Source organism: Heterodontus francisci, chromosome 1 (assembly GCF_036365525.1).
Source record: "Heterodontus francisci isolate sHetFra1 chromosome 1, sHetFra1.hap1, whole genome shotgun sequence".
In the NCBI taxonomy this organism is placed as follows: domain Eukaryota; kingdom Metazoa; phylum Chordata; class Chondrichthyes; order Heterodontiformes; family Heterodontidae; genus Heterodontus; species Heterodontus francisci.
In genome coordinates this window covers 69,976,032-69,995,288 of record NC_090371.1, presented here as the reverse complement: position 1 = coordinate 69,995,288, position 19,257 = coordinate 69,976,032, and positions in this window count along the sequence as shown.

Genomic DNA, 19,257 nt, shown 5'->3' with positions numbered 1-19,257 from the left:
CAATGCCACACCCCCCCCCTCTTTTACCATCTTCTCTGTTCTTACTGAAACATCTAAATCCCGGAATCTGCAACATCCATTCCTGCCCCTGCTCTACCCATGTCTCCGAAATGGCCACTACATCGAGATCCCAGGTACCAACCCATGCTGCAAGCTCACCCACCTTATTCCGGATGCTCCTGGCGTTGAAGTAGACACACTTTAAACCAGGTTCTTGCTTGCCAGTGCCCTCTTGCGTCCTTGTAACCTTATCCCTGACCTCACTACTCTCAACATCCTGTACACTGGCACTACAATTTAGGTTCCCATTCCCCTGCTGAATTAGTTTTAACTCCCCCGAAGAGCACTAGCAAATCTCCCCCCCAGGATATTGGTACCCCTCTGGTTCAGGTGAAGACCATCCTGTTTGTAGAGGTCCCACCTACCCCAGAAAGAGCCCCAATTATCCAGGAAACCAAAACCCTCCCTCCTGCACCATCCCTGCAGCGACGTGTTCAACTCCTCTCTCTCCCTATTCCTCGCTTCGCTATCACGTGGCACGGGCAACAACCCAGAGATAACAACTCTGTTTGTTCTCACTCTAAGCTTCCACCCTAGCTCCCTGAATTTCTGTCTTAAATCCCCATCTCTCTTCCTACCTATGTCGTTGGTGCCTATGTGGACCACGACTTGGGGCTGCTCCCCCTCCCCCTTAAGGATCCCAAAAACACGATCCGAGACATCACGAACCCTGGCACCTGGGAGGCAACACACCAACCGTGAGTCTCTCTCGTTCCCACAGAACCTCCTATCTGTTCCCCTAACTATGGAGTCCCCAATGACTAATGCTCTGCTCCTCCTCCCCCTTCCCTTCTGAGCAGCAGGGACAGACTCTGTGCCAGACACCTGTACCCCATTGCTTACCCCTGGTAAGTCGTCCCCCGAATACCCCCAGGAAGTTCATAGAAAGGGATCGCATGCAGCAGGTACATGTGTGACCCCATCAGTAACTGCTGGACTACACCAGCCTGTGCCTTAGGCTTATCCTTGCTACAGAGACCAACATAGAATCATAGAAATTTTAAGGCACAGAAAGAGGCCATTTGGCCCATCATGTCTGTGCCAGCTGAAAAACGATCCACCTATTCTAATCCAACCTTCCAGCATTTGGTCCGGAGCCCTACAGATTATGGCACTTGAAGTGCATAACTCGACTCCTTTTGAATGAGCTGAGGGTTTCTGCCTGAACTACCCTTTCAGGCAGTGAATTCCACACCATCTCCACCCTCTGGGTGAAAAGGTTCTTTCTCATCTTCCCTCTCTGTTAAAACTGACTGAATTATGATCACTACCACCAAAATGCTCTCCCACTGCCACTCCTTTCACCTGCCCATCTTCATTTCCTAAAATTAAATCTAAAATTGCATCCTATCTTGTTGGACTTGCTGCATACTGGGCAAAAACTTCTCCTGAATTTACCTCAAGAATTCTGCTCCCTCGATTCCTGTCACACTAAAACTATCCCAGTTAATATTGAGGTAGTTAAAAACTCATACTATTACTGCCCTATTGTTCTTGCACTTCTTAGAGATTTCCCTACATATCTGCTCTTCTATCTCCCTCTGACTGTTTGGGGGGCTACAGTACACTCTCAGCAGTGTGATTGCCCCTTTTTTGTGAAACTTTTTTAATGAAACTTCCAACATATCATCCCTTCTCACAGCTGTAATAGTTTCCTTGACCACAATTGCCACTCCCTCTCCTTTCTTTTCCCTGTCCCTGTCGTGTCTCAAATTCCTGTAACCAGGAACGATGAGCTTCCATTCCTGTCCCTCCTTAAGCCATATTTCTGTAATTGCTATGATATCATACTGCCATGTATCTATCTGTGCCCTCAGTTCATCTGCTTTATTTGCTATACTCCCTGCTTTGAAATAGATACCCTTGAGCACTGCAAACTTTTTTTTAAATTTTCTAACCTTTGTTTCCTCTGTCTTCCAGACATTAATTTTGTGCCTTCCATTTTCATTTCTGATTTTGTCCCAACTGAGTCTACCCTCAGGTCCCCATCCCCCTGCCAAACTAGTTTAAACCCTCCCCAACAGCACTAGAAAAACATCTGGCAAGGAACTCAGTCCCGGCTCTGTTCAGATGCAACCCTTCCAGCCTGTACAGGTCCTATCTCCCCCAGAGCTGGTCCCAATGTTCCAGGAATCTGAAGCCCTCCCTCCTGGGAGGCACTGGGAGTAATTTGGAGATGATTACTTTGGAGGTCCTTCTTGCTAATTTCTTATCTAGCTCCCTAAATTCTGACTGCAGGACCACATCCCTCTTTCTACCTATGTCATTGGTTCCGATGTGGACCACGACTGCTGGCTGTTCACCCTCCCCCTTCAGGAAGCTCTGCGGCCACTCAGTGACATCCTTGACCCTGGCACCAGGGAGGCAACACACCATCCTGGATTCACATCTGTGGCCACAGAAACACCTTACTGTTCCCCTGACTAATGAATCACCTATCACTATGGCTCTTCCAGTCTTTCCTGTACCGCACAGTGCAGCTGAGCCACCCCTGGTGCCAGAACTGAATACCTGTTGGTGACTGAGATGCACTCAGGGGTCTCCTGCACTAACTGCCCAGTTCTTTCTGACTGCCTGGTGGTCACCCATTCCCTCTCTCCCTGCATACTCTTAAGCTGTGGGGTAACCACATCTATCCACATAACTCTCATCCTCGTGAATGCACCGCAGAGTCGCCAGCTGCTGCTCAAGTTGCAAAACCCGGAGTTCAAGCTGGCACAATTGACAACACCTCCTGCATAAATGGTTTTCCAGGATATGGGAAGCATCTGGGAGCTCCCAAATAGCACAGGAGGTGCACTCTCGAGGTTGAAGCACCCCTGCTATTCCTTCTCTTCTTATTCGACCCTTTGCTACTGCTAAAAGAAACCTTACCAATACTACAACACCTTAGAATTATTAATGAAACCTAACTAGTACTGATCAATCCTACTAAAAAAAATACAGTTCACTAGTTAAAATGAACCTTACTCAAAAATAATACTCACCAGCTACTCACTTATTCCTTGTTATTAATACTGAATGTTTTACTCTTTATTAGTTTACCAGTTGTTGAGATGCATTAACCCAACTATTTATACACACACCCTAATAGTAATGTGCTAACCTGGCTATTTATTGACACTCCCTAACAGCAGTTACTCACCAACCAATCACCTTGCAGCTTTCCTGTGATGTCACTGTTCACTTTGTTTTCAAACTCCGGCACGCCTGGACTCCTCTCCGCTGCTCTCCCGGAAGGTAAGTGTTGTAGTCTACGATCCTTGGGCTGTATTTATCGGCTCCCTGCTCCGTGTTCTTTCTGCAGATCCGCTCCTCTCCACTGTGCTCCCGGAGGGTAAGTGTAACAGCATTCATCTTTGTGTCCGTAGGAGAAGATAGCACACAATCTCAGAGAGCGGGCCATGACCAGCGGTAGACTGCCAACTCTTCATGTCATAAGCCTGATGGAGACGAAGGCCATGGAGATGGAATGGCCGGATTGATGTTGCATAGCGGTTGGAGAGACAGGGGCACCTTTCCAAGATAGAGAGTAAGGTCATCATGGAACACAGAGGTGCAACTACAGTGATGGAGCCATGCTGCTCATGAGGCATCCGATGCCTACGGGGATCTCCAACATTGGGGTGTGTTTTTTGTCAGGAGGGAAGGCCCTTGACTCTTCAATGTCTCTGTTCTCTCTTGCAGGTCATGCAGAACATCAACAAAGAGCCGCTGAGACTGTGGGAGAGTCTGCCACTTCTGAGGGGGAGGATGGAGCCTCAGAGGGTGCATCATCACCTCATACACCTGCACCCTTCACCAGCGCAGATACTCTCACGTTGGTGGCTATGCACTTGTGGTTAGATTCGGTGACACAACCTGGTGAACACAACATGGACACACCTGAGCAGCTGATGAAGGCCTGCGGAAGACCAGGCTCGAGCTGAGCCCCAGGTTCTTGATGTGGCGCTGGCGTCGCCAGCTTCACGGGAAATGCTGCAGCTACAGCAAGAGTTCAGGAAACATCTTGCAGAGATGCCAAAGACTATTGTTGTGCTAGGCTCCCACCTGCCAAGAATGAGGCATATTAATTTTGACATGAACATTGATTTTAAACTGTTACTAGAGCGAAGAAAGGATTTGTTAAACAGATCAGCCGTGGCTGAAAAATATATTGCATATTAACAGATGGTGATTGGAAGGACAAAGGACCATTCCCTGACACATTCAACCACAATGGAACTTGCTCACCAGGTATTGTGTGTAAGAGGAGCATTCCAGAGACTGCTAAGGTGATACAATCCAAGACCTGGTCAGACCAGTTGGTCACATGACTAACCTTCTTCACAACCTGGGTTTTTCTGAATTGTACAAACAGTTTGAACTCAGATTGTCTGTTTGCTCCTGGACTGAGAAGATCTCTCCTGTCTGTTCCCATCTCTTTCTCACGGAACTCCAAATCCACTGAAGACACACGAACCCCAAGGGAGAAAAGTCTCCTACCGTGAACAAGGTTTAGGAAGAATACTGGATCCCTACGAAAAGCAAGATCTACCGACAATCAAGGACTCTACAGTGAGCTCGAAGAATCGTAACAAAAATTCTTCAGATATTGCCTCAAACCTTTCCACTTTATTTTTCTTCTGCTCTTTTCTGTCTCTATTTGTATGTGTGTATCGCATATGCATGCTAAAGTGGGCGCGTCATGTATCCGTTGGCATTAACCGAATTAGGGTTTAAGTTTAAGTTGAATAAATTTCAACTTTTCTTCTTTAAACCTAAGAAAACCTGTTTGTGCTGGTTTCTTTGCCTTATAATTGCAAAGCAGTGAACAAGGATTGACCAAGGGGGAGCTAAAAACATGGTGTGTTTAAAATTAAACCCTGTTACAGTAAGACCAGGTGAAGACTGAGAAGCAACCCGAAACAACTTTCTCACTGGGTCGTAATACTATGCAGGCCTGAGCACAGATGATGGAAAAATCCGTCCAGGCCTTGAATGCTGCACTGCCTCTGACTGTTGCACGAGTGGTGTCCTCCATTGAGAGATTGGCGGTTCTCCTGGAGAACCACATCCAGCAGAACATTCAATGTCTGCAGGAGATTCACAGAACCCTGAACACCTTCAACTTGATCATGAGCTCAAGGCAACAGTGGTAAAGCAAGAGGGGGATGAGGGACCTGGAGTCACCACCAGGTTCTCTACCCTATCAGGTCAGCAGAGAGGCACAAGTGTGCCTTGCAAGGGAGGAGGGGTGGCTGCCTCCCCCAGCTGGGGCCTCCTCTCAGGGTGCTCCCTGTGTGGGCAGCAGTTCCTCAGCCCCTCTGCCAGTGATGCCAGATCCTCCTTCATCCTTGTCAACAGAGGGTGGTACTGCTTCTGTGCAGGAAGTCGTCAGCATGTCGGGGCCCTCCAGTCCTAAGACATCCAGAGAATGACGGCCAAAGCCATCCCTAGCCAAGCCTGCCTCCACTTCAGCTGACAACACGGGGAAGCACTGCATACAAATGCATGCAAAAGATTAAAGAGCACCTAGAAGCACACGGAATTCATGGGTGAATGTCCAACGTAAATAAAAAGGACAGTGTTTGTTATCAGGGATAATGAAGATAAGCTTATATCATACAGGATCTCCTTCCTCTTATTTATGGCCTTCAGAGCTTCATTTCAACTTTGTTTTTGTAAAGGGGCTTAGGGTGAGGGATTATGCTGTGAGGGGTCAAGTCTGGAGCAATGCTGGACCAGCTTCCTCCCTTGCATCCTCATCATCTGAGGAGACATCAAGCTCCTTAATATCCTCATTGTTCAACACCTCTCCCCTCTATAGTGCCAGGTTGTGTAGTGCACAGCAGGTGACCACGTTATGTGAGACTCTTGCTGAGGCATACTGAAGGGCTCTGCCGGACCGTTCTAGGCACCTAAATCTCATCTTCAGTAGACCAATGGCCTGCTCAATGATCACATGTGTTGTCCTGTGGCAGGTATTGTACCTCTCCTCCACATTTGTGTGTGGGTTCCTCACAGGCATCATTGTCATATCGTCAGTGGGTAGCCCTTGACTCCAAGGAACCATCCCTGAAGGTGTGCGAAAGGTCAGAAAAGCACTGGCACCTGGGACTGCCTTAAAGTGTTGGCATTGTGACAACTACCCGAGAACTGTGTGCAAATCTGCAGATCCTTTTACGGCGGGCACAGGCATGTTGTACATTGAGGCAGTGGAAGCGCTTCCTGTCGATGAAGGCCACTAGCTGGTGTTCAGGAGCCTTGATGGCCATATGCGTGCAGTTGATGACACCCTGCACATGCGGTAATCTAGCGATGGCCCCGAACCCGATGGCCCTCTCAGCTTGAGAGTTGAGATCCGGGTGGAAGCGCACATAGTCACCGGCTCTCCTGAAAAGGGCATTGGTGACCTCCTTGATGCACCAATGGGCTGGTGACTGTGAGATCCCTTCTTCAGAAGAGTTATAACTGACTTGAAATGTTAACTTTGCTTCTCTCTCCACAGATGCTGCCAGACCTGCTGAGTATTTACAGCACGTTCTGTTTTTATTTCAGATTTCCAGCATAAGCAGTATTTTGCTTTTATTTTAGTGTTTGATTCACTGCCACTTCTCTTTCAGGAATGTCCACCTTGAAGAAATTCTGCTCTTCTCTCCGATGGGATTTCTGTTTGTCTCTTTTACCTTGTTTACTTACATTGCTTTGCATTTCCTTCCTGGTGTTTGCTAAAGTGTCGACCAAAACTTGCTTTCTCACCCTCCCTTTTCCACCTTGCCTAGCAATTGATGCTGCTTCTCCCGATAGCCTCCCTTTGCAGCCAACAATGAGTTCCTGCCTCCATGTCGCCTTCCTCAACAAGGCGAGGCTCTGAAGCCCCGTGATTTCCGAGCGCCGTTAATAACATTTTAAAGAGTAAAATCTTGGTCAACAGACCTCTCAACTATCTCATTTGCCTGTCTGCCACGTCGATGTCAACTCTCAGCACCCAATGTTTGCTGCCATCGATAAAATCGGGATGGGATATCACGGCCTCAGACTCCGACGTCCGGCGCCTCCCGTCGCAATCTTATGCCCCACCCTCCATTCCCATTTCCAAATGCTGAATAAAATTCAGCCCAAAGATTTCCTCCAGGATAAGGGCAAAAACTTTGGGCAGATATGCATCCTTCAGTGGTGGTAAGAGTTTACATGTTCCAGGATGCGTCTTCAATGGAAGTGTTAGGACATCACAGACAGGTACCTCAGACTGACTTCTATCTCATGTCCTTCATCCTGGGTTGGGACACTCAGTTCCTGAATCAAATCATCCCTGAAATTCATGGCTTCCTGTTGAGACCTTCGAGGCCTGCACTGTGCCCAGCCGCCTCCTTGTGCAGCCGGGGTACCTCCGTGTTCTTCACCCTCTCCCTTCGCCTCCACTTCCTCCAGCTCCTCCTTGACTTCCAATGAGTTGTCTGGTTCCAGGGTCTCACCATCCTCAAGGTCCACACCTCTTTGAAGGGCTATGTTATGGAGAGTCAACAGACCACTACGATGACCAAGACCCTTGCAGGAGTGTATTGGAGGGCTCCACCCAACCGGAGCAGGCATTGGAATCACATCTTAAGAAGGCCGATAGCCTACTCAATGGTTATCCTAGTGAACAGGTGGCATTGGTTGTACCACCTCTGTGCCTCTGTCGGGGCCTTTTGTAGATGGATAAGTAGCCATCTCTTCATGGGATCTCCCTTGTCTCCTATGATCTATCACAGACATTGGGGAGGTGGAGTGAAGATCTGCGGCAGTGTGGACTGGCAGCGGATGAAGAAGACACAGCAGCTGCCAGCAAAGTGGGTGCAGACATAGAGGAAGCTCTTGTTGTGGTCACTATTGATGAGTCTCACTGGCCTTTCACTGGGTGCTTTGATGGCCACAGGCTGCAATTGATGATGCCCTGCAACTGGGGGAATCCAGCGATGGCGGTGAAACCCACTGCCCTCTGTGCCTGTGAGGCCTCATCCATTGTGCAATGTATGTATTATGCAGCTCTCGCAAAGATGGCATCAGTGAACTGCGAGATGCAGTGGTGTGCAGACATTTGTCCACAGCTGATCTTTGGAAGGAGCCAGAAGCAAAGAAGTTGAAGGCCACAGTGACTTTACGGCTACTGGTAGGGAATGCGACCAGTGCTGCAGGGTGCGAGGTCTTTGACGATAAGGGTACAGATGTCTGTAACCATCTTCCTGGAGAGTTGCAGTCTGCTGCGGCACTGGGTCTTGTTGATCTCCAGGTAGATCCTATGCAGAGGGTATGTCCTCCGTGTCCTTCCTACCCCTTGTTCCTTGCTCCTGCCCTCCCGATGCCTGAGGCTCTGCTTTTCCTGTGGAGGGTGCTGCTCCTCATCACCTCTGGGGCTGAAATCTGAGAGTTGTGTCCCCATTACCAGCTTCTGCTTTCCTTAGACTCAGATAGTCTCCTAATTGTCCTTGGCAGCCTTGCCCCCTGCTCATCTATCCTTGCGATGCTAGGAAGGTGACAAACCTCTACAATGCCTCAATGCTTAATGCCCACGTTCCCTGCCAGCTGTGCTGCGCCAGTGGCACCTGTTTCACAATGGCTGACTCCCCTCTTCCTTGTTCACCCTTTAATGTGTTCAAGGTAATTCTCTGGGGGAGCCATGACTGGCTTCCCATTGTGTACCCATTTCCCTTCAGCTGGTCTACTCCACACAGCACATGCAGCCCGTGTGCCCCATGAGGATCTTAACATGCCCCCTTAACAAGCTCTTAATAAGCTCCTTAAGCATCCTTTATTGGCCTTGATCGGGGATCACGCTGGTTCGCAATCCCGCCCTCCCCCCATCCTTGTGAACATGGCTGGTGCCGGATAGGGCACACTGGTCAGCACCGGTATTTTCAGGTCCTGTCTGCCTCTATTCCTGCCCTGGCAGGACCTGAAAATTCAGCTGTCTGTGGCTGCTCTATTTTGGAATAGAAGGGACAGTAGCAATATGGATATGAAATTGGCTGAGTAACAGGAAACAGAGAGCTGAGCGAAGAGGAATGGAGCAGACCTGTGGGTAGAATGCCAGGAGCGGAACCTATAAATCGAGCCCAAGGATCGAGGCCCAGTCTCTTATCTTCTGGGAGCGGAGCGGAGCTCTTCCAGCCTGCTGGAGTTTTGAAAAACGGAAAACAGTGATGTCAGAAGAGAGCTGCAAGGTGATTGGTTGGTGAGTAGCAGCTGTTAGTTCATTTAAATATCTTAAAAAAATAAGGGGAAAGTTTTTTTTTGTTGACAAACTAACCTCTGGTGATAAGGTGAGTACTACTAAAGTGTTTTTTTTGAAGGATTTTTGATTAGAAACACAGCACTGAAACAGGCCCTTCGGCCCACCGAGTCTGTGCCGAACATCAACCACTCATTTATACTAATCCTACACTAATCCCATATTCCCAACAAACATCCCCACCTGTCCCTATATTTCCCCTATATTTCCCTACCACCTACCTATACTGGTGACAATTTATAATGGCCAATTTACCTATCAACCTGCAAGTCTTTTGGCTTGTGGGAGGAAACCGGAGCACCCGGAGAAAACCCACGCAGACACAGGGAGAACTTGCAAACTCCACACAGGCAGTACCCGGATTCGAACCCGGGTCCCTGCAGCTGTGAGGCTGCAGTATTAACCACTGCGCCACTGTGCCACCCTATGTTAGATTGGAGTGGGTAGAACAAGGCCCCTACTGTAATTAGTATTTTTTAATTAAGGGAGTAACTAATTAACCTAAGGGTAAGTCATGACAGGAGAGCTCAGCCCCGTGATATGCTCCTCCTGCGCTATGTGGGAAATTAGGGTCGCTTCCAGTGTCCCTAATGACCAATTGTGCAGGAAGTGGTTCCATCTGCAGCTACTGGCGACCCGCTTAACGGAGATGGAGCTGCAGGTGGATTCACATGGAGCATCCGCGATGCTGAAGCCATTGTGCAAAGCACGTTTAATGAGGTGGTCACACCGCAGGTAATAGCTGCACAGGCAGAAAAGGGATGGGTAACCACCAGATGGAGTAGTAGGCGCAGGGAGGTAGTGCAGGAGTCCCCTGTGGCCAACCCCCTCTCAAACAGATATATTGCTTTGGATACTGTTGGGGGGGATGATCTCCCAGGGGAAAGCAGCAACAGCCAAGCTCGTGGCACCATGGAGGTCTCTGCTGCACAGCAGGGGAGGAAAGGGGTGGAAGAGCTATAGTGATAGGGGATTCTATCGTAAGGGGTACAGCTAGGCGTTTCTGTGGCCGCAAACGAGACTCCAGGATGGTATGTTGCCTCCCTGGTGCGAGGGTCAAGGATGTCTTGGAGCGGCTGCAGGACATTCTGAAAAGGGAGGGTGAGCAGCCAGAGGTCGTGGTCCATATTGGTACTAACGACATAGGCAGGAAGGGAGATGAGGTCCTGCAAAGTGAATACAGGGAGTTAGGCAGAAGGTTAAAAAGCAGGACCTCCAGGGTTGTAATCTCAGGATTACTCCCTGTGCCACGTGCTAGTGAGAGTAGGACCAGGAGGATAAGGCAAATGAATGCGTGGCTGAAGGGCTGTTGTAAGTGGGAGCGCTTCAGCTACTTGGATCATTGGGATCTTCTCTGGTGCAGAGATGACCTGTACAAGAAGAATGGGCTGCATCTGAACTGGAGGGGGACCAATATCCTTGCGGGGAGGTTTGCTAGTACGACTCGGGAGGGTTTAAACTAGTCTTGCAGGGGGGTGGGACCCAAAGTAGTAGTCTCTCCGATGAGATAGTTGAGGCAAATGTAGAGGTTAAAGCAAGCAAGTCCAGCAGGCAGGCTGGGCAGGGGCAGGACTGGGAGTGTGGAAGCTCTGGTAGGCTAAACTGCATTTACTTTAATGCAAGAAGCCTTACAGGTAAGGCAGATGAACTCAAAGCATGGATCGGTACATGGGATTGTGATATTATAGCTATTACGGAAACGTGGTTGAGGGATGGGCAGGACTGGTAGCTCAATGTTCCGGGGTACCGATGCTTCCTGCCTGACAGAGGTGAAGGTAAGAGAGGAGGGGGAGTTGCACTATAGATTAGGGAGGACGTCACGGCAGTACTTAGAGAGGATATCCCGGGGGGAATGTCCAGTGAGGCCATATGGGTAGAACTTAGAAATAAAAAAGGGGAGATCACTTTGATGGGATTATACTATAGGCCCCCCAATAGTCAGAGGGAAGTGGAGGAGCATATATGCAGGGAAATCACAGATAGGTGTAGGAATTATAGGGTTGTAATAGTAGGTGATTTTAACTTCCCTAATATTGACTGGGACAGCCTTAGTGCTAAGGGATCAGATGGGGAAGAATTTGTTAAGTGTGTCCAGGATAGTTTTCTGAAGCAGTATGTGGATGGCCATACTAGAGAAGGGGCTACACTCAACCTCCTCTTAGGAAGTGAGACTGGGCAGGTGGTTGATGTGTCAGTGGGGGAGCACTTTGGGACCAGTGGCCAAAACTCTATTAGCTTCAAGATAGTTATGGAAAAGGATAGGACTGGTCCTCAGGTTGAAGTCCTAAATTGGGGGAAGACTAATTTCAATGACATCAGACAGGAACTCTCAAAAGTTGAATGGGAGAGGCTGTTTACAGGTCAAGGGATGTCTAGCAAGTGGGAGGCTTTTAAAAGTGAGATAGGAAGAGTTCAGGGCCTGCATGTTCCTGTCAGATGGAAGGGCAAGGCTAGCAAGTTTAGGGAACCTTAGTTGACGAGGAATATTGAGGATGTGGTCAGGACAAAGAAGGAGGCATATATCAGGTATAGGCAGCTGGGATTGAGCGAGTCCCTCAAGAAGTATATGGGATGTAGGAGTACACTTAAGAAGGAAATTAGGAGGGCGAAAAGGGGCCATGAGATTTCCCTGGCAGATAAGATTAAGGAGAATCCTAAAAGATTCTATAAGTATATTAAAAGTAAAAGGGTAGCTAGGGAGGGAGAAGGTCCCCTTAAGGATCAGTGTGGTAATCTATGTGTGGAGCCACAGGAATTGGGCGAGGTCTTCAATGAATACTTCTCATCTGTATTTACCATGGTGTAGGTCATGGAAGCTAGTGAGTTCAAGGGAAGGAACACCGATATCAAGGATGTGTTGGAGGTTTTGATGCGCATTAAGTTGGATAAATCCCCAGGGCCTGACCAGATGTATCCCAGGATGCTATGGGAAGCAAGGGAGGAGATTGCTGGGGCCCTGGCAGTGATTTTTTTATCATCGTTAGCCACGGGTGAGGTACCGGAAGACTGGAGGATAGCGAATGTTGTGCGTTTGTTTAAGAAGGGCAGCAGGGATAAGCCAGGGAACTACTAGCCGGTAAGCCTTACATCAGTGGTGGGAAAGTTATTGGAAGGGATTCTGAGAGACAGGATTTATATGCATCTGGAAAGGCATGGTCTGATTGGGGATAGTCAGCATGGCTTTCTGCGTGGGAAATCATGTCTCACGAATTTGATTGAGTTTTTCGAGGAGGTGACCAAGAGGATTGACGAGGGCAGGGCGATGGCCGTTGTCTACATAGACTTTAGCAAGGTCTTTGACAAGGTCCCGCATAGTAGGCTAGTCCAGAAGGTTCGAACACATGGGATCCAGGGTGAGCTAGCCAATTGGATCCAAAATTGGCTTGGTGATAGGAGGCAGAGGGTGGTAGTGGAGGGTTGTTTTTCAGTTTGGAGGCCGGTGACCAGTGGTGTGCCAGAGGGATCACTGCTGGGCCCTCTGTTGTTTGTCATATATATTAATGACTTGGATGTGAATGTAGGGGGCATGATTAGTAAGTTTGCAGATGACACCAAAATTGGTGGTATAGTGGACAGTGAAGAAGGTTGTCGAAGGTCACAACAGGACGTAGATAAACTGGGCAAGTGGGCAAGGGATTGGCAAATGGAAGTTAACATAGACAAGTGTGAAGTGATGTATTTTGGGAAGTTAAACTAGGGCAGGACATATACAGTGAATGGCAGGGCCCTGGGGAGTGTTGTTGAGCAGAGAGACCTTGGGGTGCAACGCCGCGGCATTGAGTAAAAGAGTTGGGACGTCATGTTACAGTTGTACATAACATTGGTTAGGCCGCATTTGGAGTACTGTGTGCAGTTCTGGTCGCTGCACTACAGGAAAGATGTGATTAAGCTAGAGAGGGTGCAGAAAAGATTCACAAGGATGTTGCGCAAATAGATGTAAATGAGTATGATATAGTTGGGATTTGGAGTTGGAAAGATAGCCAAACCATGGCTTACAAGAGATATTAGAGATAGCATTAGATCCAAGGAAGAGGCATATAGATTCACCAGAAAAAACAACAGACCTGAGGATTCGGAGCAGTTTAGAATTCAGCAAAGGAGCACCAAGGGATCGATCATGAAGGGGAAAATAGAATAGGAGAGCAAGCTTGCGGGTAACATAAAAACTAACTGTAAAAGTTACTATAGGTATGTGAAGAGAAAAAGATTAGTGAAGACAAATATGGGTCCCTTACAGTCAGAAACGGGGATTTATTATGGGGAATAAAGAAATGGCTGACCAACTAATGCATACTTTGGTTCTGTCTTCACAAAGGAGGACACAAATATCAAACCAGAAATGTTGGGGATCACAGGGTTTAGTGAGAGAGAGGAACTGAAGGAAATCAGTATTAGTAGAGAAATGGTGTTGGGGAAATTGATGGGATTGAAAGCTGATAAATCCCCAGGGCCTGATGGTATGCATCCCAGAGTAGTTAAGAAAGTGGCCCTAGAAATAGTGGGTTCCATAGACTCTTGAACAGTTCCTACAGATTGGAGGGTAGCTAATGTAACCCCACTATTTAAAAAGGAAGGTAGAGAGAAAGCAGGGAATTATAGACCATTCAGCCTGACGTCGGTAGTAGGGAAAATTCTAGAGTCCATTATCAAAGATTTTAAAGCAGAGCACTTGGAGAACAGTGGTAGAATCGGGCAGCATCTGCATGGATTTATGAAAGGGAAATCATTCTTGACAAATCTACTACAATTCTTCGAGGATGTAACTAGTAGAGTTGACGAGGGGGAGCCCTTGGATGTGGTTTATTTGGACTTTCAGAAGGCTTTCGACAAAGTCCCACATAAGAGATTAGCATGTAAAATTAAAGCACATGAGATTGGGGTAGTGTATTGCGATTGATAGAAAATTGGTTGGCAGACAGGAAATAAAGAGTAGGGATAAATGGGTCTTTTTCCGAATGGCAGGCAGTGACTAGTGGGATACCGCAGGGATCAGTGCTTGGACCCCAGCTATTCACAATATATATTAATGACTTAGATGAGGGAACTAAATGTAATATCTCCAAATTTGCAGATGACACAAAACGGGGTGGGAGGGTGAGTTGTGAGGAGGATGCAGAGAGGCTTCAAGGTGATTTGGATAAGTTGAGTGAGTGGGCTAATGCATGGCAGATGCAGTATAATGTGGATAAATGTGAGGTTATCCACTTTGGTAACAAAAACAGAAAGGCAGGTTATTATCTGGACGGCTATACACTGAGAGGGGAATATGCAACGAGACTTGGGTGTTCTCGTACACCAGTCGCTGAAGGTAAGCATGCAGGTCCAACAAGCGGTAAAAAAGGCAAATGGTATGTTTCCTTCATAGCGAGAGGATTCGAGTACAGGAGCAGGGATGTCTTGCTGCAATTATACAGAGCCTTGGTGAAGTCACACCTGGAATATTGTGTGCAATTTTGGTCTCCTTGTCTGAGGAAGGATGTTCTTGCTATAGAGGGAGTGCAGCTGTTGGCCAGGGGCTGCAAGAAGTACAGAATCTGTTACAAACTGCTGGATTGTTTGTGAACTATAGTAACCGGAGCTCAGACACTGGCCTGTGCTGGTAAAAACCAGTTTGAACTAATTAATTTATGTGACAAGACAAAGGAGAGATCACAGGAATAGAGCCTTATTTGGACACGGTGTGATACTGGGGTCTTTGGGCCTGGGCCAATAAGGAGAAGATACGAACGAGGTGAGCAGGCTTAAGCCAACCAGAAAGAAGCAGCACAGTTCGAAGAGATAAGAAAGAGAATAAGTATAGAGAATCTCGGGCATAGAGCCAGCGAGAAACTCCGGAGACCAACCATCGCGGAAGTGGAAGACCCTGTGTGAGCAACACGGCGATGACATAAAAGAGAGAGAGAACGGAACACCTGGCCAGCATCAGCTCTCCCCTTTTTCGGGTATTATCCTTTGTTTATTGTGACTATGTCAGGGAAAGGTCAGAGGAACCTAGTGGGTGTGCTTATCAATTCTAGCTGGCTTTGTTATTAACTGTATAACCCAGTTTGAATTGCATGCTTTTGTCTAACTAAGTGTATAAGCCTTATTCTTACATTGTACAACAACGTGAATAAAGTAAATTGATAGTTAAAGAAAGGACTGAGTTTCCTCCTCTTTGTACTAAGCCATTAACTGTAGCCGATGGATTAGGTGGAGGGTGGCTCTCCTGTAACCTGATATCCCAGCCTGAGCCTGAATTAAGAGGACTTAGTCCCACGTGACAGCCAGGATCAAGTGGGCGAAGGGAATAAAGGGGCCAAGGGGAAGTTGACTGCACCACGGTTTACACAGCGAAGGTTTACCAGACTGATTCCTGGGATGGCGTGATTGACGTTAGAGGAGAGATTGAGTCGGTTAGGATTATATTCGCTGGAGTTCAGAAGAGTGAGGTGGGATTTCATAGAAACCTATAAAATTCTAACAGGACTTGACAGGGTAGATGCAGGAAGGATGTTCCCGATGGTGGGAGAGTCCAGAACCAGGGGTCATAGTCTAAGGATAAGGGGTAAACCTTTCAGGACTGAGATGAGGAGAAATTTCTTCACCCAGAAACTGGTGAACCTGTGGAATTCGCTTCCACAGAAAGCAGTTGAGGCCAAAACATTGTATGCTTTCAAGAAGGCATTAGATATAGCTCTTGGGTTTAAAGGGATCAAAGGATTCGGGGTGAAAGCGGGAACAGGTTACTGAGTTGGATGATCATAATGAATGTCGGAGCAGGCTCGAAAGGCCAAATGGCCTACTCCTGCTCCTATTTTCTATGTTTCTATGTACCAATTTCTAAATTTGCTGATGATACGAAACTTGGAAGCATTGTGAACTATGAGGAGGATAGTGGCAAACTTCAAAGGGACATAGACAGGTTGGTAGAATGGGAGTGGCAGATGAAATTTAATGCAGAGAAGTGTGAAGTGATTCATTTTGATAGGAAGAATGCAGAGAGACAATATAAAATAAAGGGTACCGGGGGTGCTGGAGCAGAGGGAACTGAGTGTACATGTGCCTTATTATGACCAAGACAGGAGAAGTGCACTGTCTTTTCTAGTTCCATTTCTCCACACGTCACAATATGTATTTAAATGTTTATCCAGCTACCGATACAGTCAATCACATACTCTATACTCTTTACCCCCAAATAAAACACACCAACCAGGTTTCTTCAATAAACAAAAAAACTATCAGTTTATTATAAAACAAGACTTATCCAGTAATGAAGCAAAGCATCAACACACAGATTGCAATATGAAAATTCCCTTTTGAAATACCCCCCCTCCCCACGCCACACCACCCCTCCCCCCCACCCCCCACACACTGACAGACCGGTTAACTGAAAAAGAGATTTTCTCTGCAGAGCTCTTTTATATTTAAAAAAAAGGAATACTTTGAAGAAAAAAGAGAAAATATGGAAGGATTTCAGTTATCCCTTTTGGTTTGGCATCCAGGTATACAGAAGCGGATCACTGGGATCTTGGCTGGAGCAATTCGTTCTGGAGATGTTGATAAGTAGTCCAGCAGACTTTCCAGGAGAAATTTGGCATCAGGGATTTCGCAGGTTTTTCAAACAGGTAGCGAAACAGGAGCTGACACACTTGATTTCTCCGGTTCCCTTAGAGAGGTGCAGGAAAGATGAGCTGGTATTTCTCCTTTGGCAGGTTGATCTCCAACTGCTTTTCAAACACAGTCCACCCCCCAACCAGAAATTCAAAACAATATCTCAAAAGTGACCTTCTGATCATCATAAATTGTGACATGTCACTTCTCTGTAAATATCTCCCCCAAATCACCAAGTTTTCTATTGTTTATTGAGCTTAAGGCATGTGACAGCCAGTAAAGGTTTGTTTACAAACAAGATCTCTCAGTGACCCTTGTAAAAAAAAACATCAGTGGGAACCTTTCAGTTTTGTCAAATAAACCAATGTCCATAATTCTAAAATATGAGTTCTCAACAAAAAAAATAAAAAATAGAAGCACTTTCATAACAGCATAAGTCATTGAAAGTGCCAGGACAGATTGAGAGAGTGGTTGATTAAGCATACAGTATCCTCGGCTTTCATTAATTGGTGCATAGAGTACAAAAGTAAGTAAGTATGTCAAACTTATATAGACCACTGGTTCAGCCTCAACTGGAGCATTGTGTCCAGTTCTGGGCACCACACCTTAGGAACAATGTGAAGAAATTAGTGAGAGTGCAGAAATTATTCACGAGAATAGTTCCCAGGATGAGGAACTCCATTTATGTGGATAGATTGAAGAAGTTGGGACAGTTTTCCTTGGAGAAGAGAAGGTTGATAAGAGATTTGAGAGAGGTGTTCAAAATCACGAGGGGTCTGGACAGATTACATAGGGAAAAACTGTTCCCTTTGGTGGAAGGATCGAGTACAAGAGGGCACAGATTTAAGGTAATTGGCAAAAGATGCAATGGCAACATGAGGAAAAACTTTTTCATGCAGCGAGTAGTTAGGATTTGGAATGCACTATCTGAGAATATGGTGGAGGCAGGTTCAATCGAGGCATTCAAGAGGAAATTGGATGGTTATTTGAAAAGGAAAAATGTGCAGGGCTACAGGGCGAATGGCACTAGGTAAATTGCTCCTTCAGAGAGCCTGCACAGACATGACGGGCTGAATGCCCTCCTTTATGCTGTAGAAATTCGATGATTCTGTGATAATTTTAAAGTCCTCTATTACAATATCCCTCATCCTCCTCTTTTCAAGAGAAAAGAGACCTAGCCTGTTTATCATTTCCTGATAGGTATACCCTTGCAGTTCTGTTTTCATTCTTGTAAATCTTCTTATACCCTCTGCAGTGTCTGTATATTTCTTTTTATAATATGGTATCAAGCCTGTGTCCTCAGTACCTTGCTCTATGGCAGTGAGACCTGGACAACGTATGTCAGCCAAGAGCGGCGTCTCAATTCATTCCATCTTCGCTGCCTCCGGAGAATACTTGGCATCAGGTGGCAGGACCGTATCTCCAACACAGAAGTCCTCGAGGCGGCCAACATCCCCAGCTTATACACACTACTGAGTCAGCGGCGCTTGAGATGGCTTGGCCATGTGAGCCGCATGGAAGATGGCAGGATCCCCAAAGACACATTGTACAGCGAGCTCGCCACTGGTATCAGACCCACCGGCTGTCCAAGTCTCCGCTTTAAAGACGTCTGCAAACGCGACATGAAATCCTGTGACATTGATCACAAGTCGTGGGAGTCAGTTGCCAGCGTCCGCCAGAGCTGGCGGGCAACCATAAAGGCGGGGCTAAAGTGTGGCGAGTCGAAGAGACTTAGCAGTTGGCAGGAAAAAAGACAGAGGCGCAAGGGGAGAGCCAACTGTGTAACAGCCCCGACAATCAAATTTTTCTGCAGCGCCTGTGGAAGAGCCTGTCACTCCAGAATTGGCCTTTATAGCCACTCCAGGCGCTGCTCCACACACCACTGACCTCCTCCAGGCGCTTACCCATTGTCTCTCGAGATAAGGAGGCCAAAGAAGATAATGGCAACCAGAACTGCACACAGTATTCCAAGTGTGCTCTAACCAAGGCTCCATACAAGTTGAGCATAACTTCCTTCCTTTTCAATTCTATCCCTCTAGAAATCAATCCTAGTGCTTGGATTTCTTTTTTTAAATGGCCTTGCTAACCTACTTGATTTTTAGTGATTTGTATATTTGCACTACCCTTTTCTCCTCTACCCTAATTAGATTCTTATTTTCTAAGTTATACACAACCTCCTTATTTTTATTGACAGAATATAATACTCATCCATGTAATACTTATCAATACTCAATATGTAATACTCACGCATTCCATCTTCACTGTCTCCGGAGAATCCTTGGCATCAGGTGGCAGGACCATATCTCCAACGCAGAAGTCCTCGAGGCGGCCAACATCCCCAGCATATACGC